The 656-nt window shown below is 36.4% G+C and overlaps 1 non-coding gene across 1 annotated transcript; it reads left to right on the top strand.

Moving 5' to 3' along the window:
• The first annotated feature begins 250 nt into the window (after window positions 1–250).
• Window positions 251–357, top strand: LOC131254534 (small nucleolar RNA R71). The gene has a single exon (XR_009175649.1). It is a non-coding gene; the product is annotated as a small nucleolar RNA R71 (small nucleolar RNA).
• Window positions 358–656: the final 299 nt, after the last annotated feature.

Consider the following 656-nt stretch of genomic DNA (forward strand, 5'->3'; position numbering starts at 1 on the left):
ATAATTGAGATCATCCTCTTCTTTCAAGAGATACAATCCACCTTTCTCCTTAGATTAAGTTGGCCTAGATGTGATGTTCGAATTTGGGTAATGGTCCCATGATTGTGTTTTTTCAGCAAGGCTATCGAGATAATCTCATACCTCATCGAATTCTTTATTCATGAATTCTCCATTACATATTGTCTCGACTAATTGGCGCATGGAAGATAATAGTCCATCATAGAAAAAGTTTGTAATGCCCCACGTTTCAAAGCCGTGTTGTGGGCATGAACTGACAAGATCCTTGAACCTTTCCCAACATTGGAAGAATATTTCATCCTCCTTTTGGGCGAAGTTTATGATTGCTTTTCTAAGGGTAATCGTTTTATGATGTGGAAAAAATTTCTGTATGAATTTCCTTTGCATATCATTCCATACATCAATGGATCTAGGACGCAGTAAATGTAACCACATCTTAGCCTTCTCCTTCAAGGAAAATGGAAAGAGTTTTAGCCTGACTGTATCCTTAGATATATTAGGAAAGTATAAAGTGGCTATGACCTCATCGAACTCTTTCAGATGTAAGTATGGACTTTCTGATTTAAGCTCATGGAATTTAGGAATGAGTTGGATAACTCCTAGCTTGATGTTCATATGTCTTGTATTTTTAGGAAAAA

Source organism: Magnolia sinica, chromosome 8, assembly GCF_029962835.1.
Source record: "Magnolia sinica isolate HGM2019 chromosome 8, MsV1, whole genome shotgun sequence".
Lineage (NCBI taxonomy): Eukaryota > Viridiplantae > Streptophyta > Magnoliopsida > Magnoliales > Magnoliaceae > Magnolia > Magnolia sinica.